Here is a 10,582-nt window from a genome sequence, read left to right as displayed (position 1 = left end):
TATGAAAATATTGTATTATTGTCAACAGCCATAAAACATTAATTTTCGTGAAGTTTTAAGGAATAAAATGTTGTAAAAATGAGGCTATAAATGATATATAAGCAAACCCCTCTGTAGAAACATTTAGAATATAGTAATGTATGGCTTGGTGGAAATTAAGATTTCTGGATCACCTTTTAAGATATGGAATGTAAAATGACGCGTTGAAGACGCGACAGGTGAACAGGGTAAAAAATGAACTGATATCACCATGAAACTTCCCCAGAAGTGACACTTTTATCTTTTGTATGACACATTTTATGAAATGTTATGTATAAATATGCAAATGAGGCATTATCTAATGGTTACTTTGTTTCATTTAGGAGAAATCTACAGATGCACATAAAAAAAAAAAAATATCGAAATGTGTATTTTGGATGTTTTCTTTCCACTTTGAAAGAAGACATGTTCTCAATTAACCAGTGCATGAAAAACAAGGTTTTTGCCTGTTGGACACTGAGTTACGTAATCAACACTATCACATAATCCATAGCAGAGCCGGCCAAAATCAGATATTTAAGATAGAATAAAAAAAGAAAGAAAAGTTCACCAAAATAACGGGAGACGCATCTGCATTTATTGTTGCTATTTATGCATCACTGCTCACATACCAGACAGCTTCCCTTTTTTTAAAAATGTCACTCATTACTCACATTACCTGACATTATTATGCGTCGTTAACAACCTCCCTTCACCTGTGGGACGTGAGTTTCACTTCTGCTTTCCAAGACGTTTTCCAGTATTTCTTGAACTGTGCTTCTAGATAAAAAACTGCCTTTAATTTGCATTGGAAAAAAAAAAAAAAAGACATAAAACTCAGCTTCAATGCAGTGTATGTCTTTGTTGCAGTGTGTGATGTCAAATGGAAATAAACCTGCTCATATCGGGCCTTTCGTCACATCGGACTGTTGCCAAGATACATAGATCACTTTATATTAAATTCCTTCAACTAACCTGACACACAGCTGTAAATCAGAGCATGAAAGGAAAGTTAATCTGCTGCTCTCTCACTTTCTCTGCCCGTCTTCTCTCCATAACTTTAATGTCTTTTAGCTAATATGCCAAATATGCCTGGACCGTTCCACGTCTCCCAGCATCGGGGTCAAACCACTTAACAGACGCCATTTCGCCTTTTTTAATAGTTTTGTTTTTGGCTTGATTACGGGTGGATTCCCTCTCTGACAGACTCTTTCATCCTTTCTCTCTGTGTATAATTATGTAGAAATGATTCAGACAGAAAATGTGCTTTGTTCATTTCCCAGCATTCCCCAGGGTGTTATTTACCCGTGTGTCTGAGGTCCGATCGGCAGGGCTTTACCGCCTCATTAAGACGCGGGGCTAAATGGGTCAACGCCTGATGAACGTTTCCAGGGAGGAGAGTCCGCGTTTCCTCACAGCCGTATCTGCAGCTCGCACTTTTTCCTGCGCCGACACTTTCGCCGCCGACGTAGCGGATGAGAGAAAACTTATGTAACCATCATTTACAAAACATTCGCTTGTTGCCCAGGAATGGGTGCAATACCACCTGCCATTCCTACGTGGTGAGGTTTTCTGGGTTTGACTAATATTTGTGGATGCTATTAATAAAAGACCACAACTGGTGGTCTTCTTTGTTTTTCTGTCACACGACGCTTCGCTCTGCCTGTGAAACCTGAAAGCTGTTGTTGACTGATATTTTTGGGCTCATTTGTACCCTCGTAACGTGGAGGAAGTGGTTGGGTGAGAGTTTAATAGAGATCAAACCCGGCCTGCCTTCACACAACCACACACCTGGTCGGGCGTCGCTTCAAGTGGGTGTGTTTGTCGGTTTCGGAAAGTTTCGACGTGTGTCGGATGCGACCCCCATCCAGTTCTGATGTCAGAAAAGTGTTTTTTGATGTGTGACATATCCCCCGTTTACGATGAATATGTGGCCTCATAGTTCCCATCACGCTTTGGTTTGTTTTTGGGGGGCTGAGTTATGACTCTAATGTGTTAATATAGAAGAGAAGAGTTATATATCGCTGTCAACATCCTCCTGGATCCTGGTCCTGGTCCCGGTCCAGCTCGTCAGATAATTCCCACGCTCCGTCCCTTCTGTCCTTTTGTTCCTATTTCATTTTCTCCTCTCCATATCTGCAACTGATGACACTGACACCATCCTTATCATGAAGCACCAGGTTATATTTTTGTTTTAATTAGTGGAGGCCGGGACACAATGGGGCCTGTTGCTATCTGCGATGCCCACCTCCATGGATCCAGCTGTTTTTTAAAGGGTCATTCCCTTCATCATCTCAACCTGTTGTCCGTCTCCCTCCTCTTTCTCCAGAGAACCGTTCGGGGGTCCTGGTTCCCAGCGCTTTGGGACTCTCTCAGGAGACCAATATGGACTGATGGGTAGATAGCATCACTGTTCTGTTGCAGAAGGGAGGGAGGGGGAGGATTGGTGACTAAATGAGCCCAAATGAGGGCCAGAAAAGCAGTGTGAAGAGGGTTTTGATGAGGGCTAGTTTTTGGGAGGGGGCTGAACACTGAGTCCTCATATCGGTAGTTAGTGTTTATCCACAGGCTGCAGGGGGCTCGGACTCTGACCCCTCATAAGTAACCTTGACACAGGATCAACATCAATAAGGCCATGATGGCCAGGGAGCATAAGCTACTCTGTGTGTGTGCCGGGGAGCTGCAGGCTCCTGACAGCCGGCTGTAAGGCTTTAATAAACTGTTGGAATGAAAGTGAACAAATACAGTCAGTTTACCTAAAGATAAGCCTCACCAGGGAACAGCATTTCCATGTTTGAATTGTAATTTCTACTAAGATCAATAACACTGTGATCATAATAAATGATAAAAAAAACAATCCTTAGCTAAGCTGAGCAGTGTTATAGTGAGTGTTCAGTCACACCGGTAACAAAATACATTCGGAACAGGCGGCAACCTACGGTTCTGAAAAGTGAAGCCGATGTTGGTGATGTTGAGTGCCTTAAATTAGCAATTTCTCTACTGGGCATCAGGGGGCGACTCCTCCGGTTTGCAAAAGTCAGATTTTATGGAAGTCTATGAAAAAAATGACTGTACGTCTCACTTTATTTATTATCTCAGTAAACCGCTCTGCTGTTTGTGTTCATCAGATCCACCCGTCGCTCCTCCGCAGTCCAAATATGGTCACTTCTGTTCACAATCCAAGATGGCGGTGCTCAAAATGCCGAACTAGAGGCTTCAGAACCAGTCCACAAACCAATAGGTGACGTCACCATGACTACGTCCACTTCTATAATAACAATAACAGTCGGTCAAGACTTCGGGTGCTTTATGTTGTTGTAGTTGCAACAAAATTAAAATCCAAACTGACTGAGTCTAAGAAATGACTACGTCCACTTCTTACATAAAGTCTGGACTCTCCCATCTGTCCAATGTCAGCACTATAACAAGGTTTGTTATTGGTTAGTGGCAGAAATTCACTCGTCAAGGTAAATCACAGGAAGAACTCTACCTGGCTGTCCATTGTCGAACCGCTCACACAAGTTAAAGCAAAAGCAACGAAAGGAGGCCACGTTTTTTATATTGCATTTAACTAAATCCCAGAATAAATGTTGGCTGATTATACTTTTTGAGTTTGGAGACGTGGAGAACTTTGCATGCATTTAGAAAGGTCACGTTGCCACGTCCTCTGCGGGCCGAGCGACGACTCGGAGAGATAGCGAGGTTTAAATTAGATTGAAAGGACGCCGTTGCGGAGACGGCGAGGCCTCTCTGGGGATATCGCCAGCATCGCTTGTACATAAATAATCTGAGATTCCTCTAATGTGCGACAGATGAAAGCCACAGATCCTCATTTCCTTGGCCTAAATAAGTAGGTCACCTCTACAAGTCATTAGCCTCATCGGTTTCCATTACATATTCACTGAGAGAAATGAGTTTACATGTGGATCGCCCCCCCCGACCACCTCCTCACCCCCTCGTCAGTACACATGAAAGCTGGGGCCTAAACGGGCATTCTCTCGTTGTGGGCTGATTGTGCATCTCCCCTGTGGTCCTGGTGTGTATCAGAGAGCATTCAGAGCTCCCAGAGGACTGCCTCCTTTGTCGGAGCTCCGAGGAGTTAAATCGTATATAAAACAAATTAATTGCCCTGTTAGATCACTCAAGCACTCACCCAGGGGAACATGTGCTTATCACACACCCAGGACCGCACACACACACACACACACAGTCTGCTGTTAGCGTTCCTGTGCTTGCCAGCCTCAGCCCTCTGTGGAATTGGGGTTGGGGTGGGAGGGGTTTACTCCTCTCCATCTGTTGGTCTCCTCAGAGTCCCGACTCCTGCTTTAATTACGTACACCCGTCCCTACCTATCCCATCTCTGCGCTCCATCTGTCCCACCCAACTCCAATGTGTCTGATAGGGTCCCCTCGTGTGGTTTATGGGGCCAATCCTCGTGGCTCTTTAGAGCGGAGTACAGTGGCGATGAGAGATTTTACGGCCCTCCAGACCCGGGTCCTCATTCAGGCCGATCCTCTACTGTAGAGGTCACTCTGATTGCAACGTTTTATGGCCAACGCTAACTGTCGTCGTGGCAGACAGCACAGCAGGGCGGCCGACTGGCCTTTACGGCCTTAAGTGTGTGTTTGCGTTTATAAGTGTGTTCTGTAGTGGGGTCATGTAGAGGAGTAAAAACTTCTATATTTCCTGAAGTGCTGCAGAAGTTATAGAAACACTTTTTATATAATATTCATCATAACATGTTTTAAAACATTTTATAATGACTTGTAAGGTGAAGCATCATAATACTTCATAATTGCTGGAACAATATTGACATTTGTGTGTGTCATTGTGTGTTATAGTTCCCATAATTGTACTACATTATAATAGTGCAATCATTGATAATAATTACTGTTATATTGTATGATTATGTGATTAAAAGTTACTCTTAATGGTCATTGTTTACTTTAAGTTACGCATAAATAACGTTTTCTGAGGTGTTCTTGCATGAATGTAAAATTTTAAATGAGTTGTTTATATGACTACATATAGTGACTTCTAATAATATTATAATCCATTAAACAATGATTATAATAAATTAATTTTGGGGACTATAATACACTATGGATGACCAGCAATTACGAAGTATTATGAAGTCACGTTAAAATGCTTTGTAATGTGTTACAATTATTTTTTTATGGGTATTTATGATTCTATGACTGTATGGTATAAGCTGTTTAAAAATCCATTCTAACTAGCTTTATAAAACTATACTAATAACCTGTACTGTACTTCATTTATGAATGAACACCTCACTAACACACTGATTCTACTTTAACATGTGACAGCTATACATTCCATCAAACTGACTCCAGGTATCAGTCGCATGAGGCCCTCCCTGGGCGTTTAAAGGGACCCGGGTCCCCACCGGTGTGGTCTCTGGGTTTTTAAAGGGACCCGGGTCCCCACCGGTGTGGTCTCTGGGTTTTTTAAAGGGACCCGGGTCCCCAGCGGTGTGGTCTCTGGGTTTTTAAAGGGACCCATGTCCCCACCGGGTTGGTCTCTGGCCGTTTAAAGGGACCCGGGTCCCCACCGATGCAGTCTCTGGGCGTTCCCTGTGTGAGCAGGCTTTTTGGCACCATGTGTGTTGACTGTATAGAGTCTCATTTACCTCCTCCTGTGTTTCTGTGTTGCACTGCGCTGTCATCTGTCTCTGGGGTCGAGTGGACCTCCAACAGCACAATAAAACCAAATTGGCTATTTGTCTTCCGTGGCTCTGGCTGAGCAGGGGGCCCCGACGCCAACGATCAGCCCACACAGAGCCAGTCAGAGGGAGGCGAGCACACACACTCGTAATGTTAATGCAGCCCGTGGAGTTTGATTCCAGCTCCATTGTTTGGCAGAGTGACTCGTTGACCTGTTGCATCAGGTTGTTTACGGTGTAAGAAAGATGAACCCTGGTCGTTTTGGAAATATGTTATGCAAGTGCATAGTTATTGATATGACGAAAGATTAATCACAATACGGCGCCAGGATGAGGTAATAGTCTGAGATAAAAGTCTGAATATTTATATTCTCTGGGATTAAAATATCACAAATTCACACGAAAGAATCTTGAATATTATCTGAGATTATAAAATCGTACAATTGTGAGAAAAAAATGACCTGAGGATAAAGTCACACATTTATCATACATTTTACTTTTTCGTCATTATTTAACACTTTAATCTAATTGTTTTCTTGTAGATTTATGTCTTTAATCTTGTTAATGCCGGAGTACCACACTCACACAATCTAAACAAATCTAATACAAAACAGTCCTTGGTTCGTCTTTAGAGTTAATCGTTTTTACAGAACATTAACGATCTGAATAGATGAATGTTTATTTTATTTGTCTGTCAGCATCTTTTATTAAAAAAATATTTAGCTTATTTGAATTAAAAAAAAAATGATGTTAGTAATTGTCATATATATATAATAATAAAATATATACATATATATTATACATAATATATATTGCATCTTGGATTTTTGTTGTATTTTGTTTTTATTTGCAGTTCAACTGTATTGATGTCATTATTTAAAGTGACAGATATTGAATAGGCCTGTAATCTTAAATCTATGGGTAAATTTGATTCTGTGGTTGATCAATAAATGCCACAGTCAGTTAAAATCAGTCACGGAGGACAGACAGAGGGAGAAAGAAAGAGTTGACTCAGTAGAAGGTGGGACAGTAATGAATGGTTGAAAGCCTCGGCCCTATTAGATGTCAATGAGGCCCAGCTAGGCCGATCTGTAACGTCCACAAACACAGCGACACCCTGGGCCGAGCCGAGCCGGTCGGGCCAGTCGGCTCTTGGCGGATGTGGAGGACCGGTGGCCCCCAGCAGGACTAAACAAACTCCTCAGTCAGAGCCTTAGCAATGCAAATGGATGTAAATACCATAAATGTGTGAGTGCGTGTGCTGAATGGAGCGGGCCCCGGGGGGCTAACGTACCCCTGTAATCAGCCGACCCCAGAGCAGTGTGTGTGTGTGTTGCCTAATAAGCTCATTTACCCCAGGGGCCACGAGTGTGTTTATCAAAGACATTCTTCTGTCTCATTCATCCATCTCTAAACTCTTCAGGTCTTTGAGTGAAATGACAAAGAATTAACAAGATTCAACAGAGAAAATGCGGGAGCTTGTGAAGGAGAATCAGTATAGATCTCAGTGTGTTATCCATCAATAACAATAGCTGCCCTACTATGAGTTCAAGAGAGAAACGTCTCAAACATGGCAAATCTAAAATGACAAACATTTTATTTTTTATTTTTTTTGGGGGGGGGGGAGGCCCACAAGTCTTTCTGGACAGGAGGAACCATTAAGAAGGGACACAATTAGTCAACAATGTGAGGAACAGTAGCAGGTCCCAGGATTAGACAAGAGGTCAAATGTTAATGTCCGTTTTGTTGTTTTGAGGCCAAACATGTGAAGGAGCTGTGTGTGTGTGTGTGTGTGTGTGTGTAACTGGAAAGGCTTGTTTCTATGCGAGCCAGGGAAAGAAGTCACATTACAGCCACCTTAAAATGTTCCACCTTAAGCACTGAGGAATGTGAGCTATAGACATGGTTTAGTCGACTAAAATGAGGACAGAAACAAACTAAAGTCACTAACACACTGTGACATCAAACGCTCATTAGATAAGTACAAAAATAAAAGTTAGGATAAACATTTTTCAAAGCTACACTGAATGTGGCAAATTCTATCTGGAAACGTTTGTCGGAAATCAAAAGTGGAAACGTGTTTAAGTTTTAATTGGAAACGTTAACAACCCTTTTTCTCATAATCATTTCATTATTATTCCAGCCAGTCGGTCTCTTCTTGCTGTTAACTTCTGATTTATTTACAACAACAACATTGTTTCATTTCCGTTGGCAGCATTTCCCCGTCTCTCAATCGGTTCTGGATCTAATTGTCAGTGAAATGTAAAGTAATGACCACAAATAGGAGGATTAGGTACATGCATCATTTTTATGTGAAAAAAAAAGAAGAAATAAATAAAAAGAAGAAGTAATCAGTGGCAGTCCTCTAATTGTCCTTGGCAAAAGCTTTTACAATCTCCGCCACATCAGTGTGTATGTGCCGCTCACGGTTTCTCTAATTACAGGTTTCCTGAGTCCTGCATGTTGTGACGCTTTTAATACTTGGCTCTGTGGTTGTTTTGTTAGTTTTTTTTTTATCCCAGAGCAAATTTGCCCGCCCTCCCCAAAGAAGAAAATTAGCAGTTAGTCGATTTTAAAGACCTGCTTACATGCAGGAATTACCAGTGTGTAATTGATGAGCAGGTGTGAAAGGCCCACCTCCTGCACACTCAGCAGTTTCCTTTTTTTGGGCAGAACAAGCAGTCGATCCAGTTTGATTCTGACCCATGTTGGTTGCTGTTAGGAGTTAGGTGTCACGGTTTTATTTGATCTGTTGATTCCTTTCAGGAAGAGTAACTGAATGCCACATTTGAGCTTTTTTCCCTTGTCGACAACAGTGGTGTCCAACATTAACTTGTGACCCATAAAATGAATTACTGTGACCCCCAGTCATGTTATTATTATTGTGAGCGGTTTAATGGAAGAGCAATTTCTTCTTCTTGGAGTCTTACTCTTTTATTTATTGTATACAATGTTCATTGTTTTAATTGTGGCAATGTGCTTATAGTATGTATCTTAAATGGAATAGTTCCACATACAAATATGCTTATAGGAAATACATCTTTTATGAGTAGATTCACTCTCTGTCTGTACGCTAAATATGAAGCTACAGTCAGCAGCCATTTAGCTTAGCTTAGCCGTTTCACTTTTGTTCATATTAAACAAACATATAACTATGTTTTTAAGCTTCTTTTGTGCAGAATTAGTCAGATAGAGCCAGCCACGTGTCCAGTTGTTATGTTCAGCTAAGCTAAGCTAAGCTAAGCTAAGCAGCTGCTGTCGTTAGCTTCATATTAACTGTACAGAGCTTGTTGGTAATGGTCGTGGACATAAACACCATATCTAACTCTTAACTAAGCACATTTTTCAAAAGCCAAACCATTTAATTCCCCAACGACTCATCATCAGTGCTGGAAATAAGTCAGAAGAAAAATCTACCAAGCAAAACGTCCTGGAATCATCCAACATCAACAAAGACTTTCTTTCAGATCAGTTGCAGAGGGAAATCAAAGGATGGAAGGACTGAAGAAGAAGAAGAAGAAGAAGAAGAAGAAGAAGAAGAAGAAGAAGAAGAAGAAGAAGAAGAAGAAGAGGAAGAAGTAGACAAAAAAGGAAGCAAGGCATGAAGTGAAGAAAGATAATATAAAAATAATAGAGAATCTATACATCAATCAGTAACTCCAGCTGTTACATGCATGTAGTGGAGTGTTATTTAAATGAATATCCTCTATTCCAGAGAAAATAGAGTTTCTGTGAGTGTTGTCCCATCCTGACCCCTCGCTGGTGCTAATCGCTCCTCTCCCTGGAAGCAGCGGCCCAGATAATTACTCTGAGAAACCCACATCAAATGCAAGCCCTTCCAACAAACAAGCGTTCCCATGCACCGAAGCGGCAACACATCCCTCCGGAGCGCCGCGTTCCCCTACCTTCACCCGCTCCGGATCAAACCGCGGCCTCAAACATGGAGCCTAACAGCTTCCCCACTTCCTTCCTCCGCCCCCTCCAGCCCCCCCTCCCCCGTCTCTCTCTAATGAGTGTGATTATCAATCCAAACAATAGTTAGAATAATTGCAGCATTAAAGGGTGGCCATCTCGCAGGCACTTCCTGTCTGGGGGTGACTGACATGCCAGCGGCTTCCTGCTTCCTCTCCGAGTGAGTGGGAGTGCAGGAAAGGGCGGGGCCTCCCGTGACTTATCACTACAGGCGCTAGGAGCTAATGGGCTAACGAGGTTTAGTAATGTGCCATGCCGTGATGGGATTATGTTTCTCTATAATGACACATAGTGAACGTTATAGAGGTTTGATGGGCTTGATGTCGGGATCGGGCAGCAGAGGGAGGCCTTATCAGTTGGTGTTGCTTTCAGGGAGTGTTTATTTCCTCTCATTTTCCTTGAACGAAACTAATAGTTCAAGCGTAAAAGCGCAGCAATCCGATCTTGTTTCACCACCGTCTCAGCTCCATGATGAAAAGTGTGACTGATGGTGTATTTTTGGCAGTGAGACACTTTCAAAGGCGTCTCTCGCTCCGACAGAGGCCGACCAGTTTTACCGTTACCCCGCCGTCACCCCCCCTTCCCCCGTCTGTAACCACCTGCACGCCCGCAAACCGGCCAGAGTGAACGTGGCTCATCATCATCTATTATTACCCTGAGAACCAAAACAAGAGAGGCCGTCGCCGCCGTCAGCCAGACGCTTTCTCACACTTTCTGACATGTTTACACTCCAAACAGAGCTGCTGAGAAGGACCCTCGTCAGCAGGCGGCCCTCATCGCCGAGCTGACACACGCACGCTAACATGCGAGCGTGTTTTCCATCTTCCCCGGGGCTCTCAGCCCGCCGTGGCTCAGCGAACACACCGCGCATGTGTCCGGTCCGTCAGGGCACGAAGCATTTGTCCAGCC

This window comes from Eutrigla gurnardus (assembly GCF_963514095.1).
Source record: "Eutrigla gurnardus genome assembly, chromosome: 21".
NCBI lineage: Eukaryota > Metazoa > Chordata > Actinopteri > Perciformes > Triglidae > Eutrigla > Eutrigla gurnardus.
Note: the sequence above shows the minus strand (reverse complement) of the source record.